We start from the raw sequence: 722 nt of genomic DNA, 5'->3' as shown, positions 1-722 counted from the left end.
GATAAAGAGGGATAATCCCCCTCGATCCCAAATCATTGAGGCCAATTTCTAGCCATAGAATAATGGCTCGCGGTCAACTGTAATGTCATGAAATTTGTTCTGTCATGCTGTGACCCACATCAGTGATAAATGAACCCTCCGAAAATTTACTTTTTATTTGGTATTTATTGGTACCTCTTGGATCTTTTTGGTACTTTTCTTGCTCTCTCTTTGGTACTAATTTTTTCCGTCTGTTGGCAACACTGAAGGCAAGTAATCGTGTAACGATTACTCGACAGAACAGGTACTCGATTACTACGATTACTAGCAAGTAACGATTCTTTAGTAAAGAATCATTACAATCCTAGATAAATGATACTATAGATAGGAAACTTGAACAGATTTCGTGGTCATTAACAGCGCTAACTGTTGACACTTTCTCCAACTTCTATTGCTTTCCTTTTCTAGGAATTATCGGTAATACAGTGAGTTAAATTACCTGTAGCCGTTAAAAGATGCAAGCGCCATCTAGTTGTACGCTCTACAACTATATACCTACCTACTCAATATTTGTTTTAGGTATTCTGCCGCCGCTAAATTTAAAATTACATAACAAATCTCACCCTACACAGATCACTCAGAAATTGATTTTGTAAAATAATTTTCACGTAGATAATTTTTTTTGTCACCATGAGAAAATAAGTACATTTGATAAAAAGCATTAAAATCACTCAAGCATTAAA

Source organism: Anoplophora glabripennis, unplaced genomic scaffold, assembly GCF_000390285.2.
Source record: "Anoplophora glabripennis isolate ALB-LARVAE unplaced genomic scaffold, Agla_2.0 scaffold1789, whole genome shotgun sequence".
In the NCBI taxonomy this organism is placed as follows: Eukaryota; Metazoa; Arthropoda; class Insecta; order Coleoptera; family Cerambycidae; genus Anoplophora; species Anoplophora glabripennis.
This window is presented reverse-complemented; position numbering follows the sequence as displayed.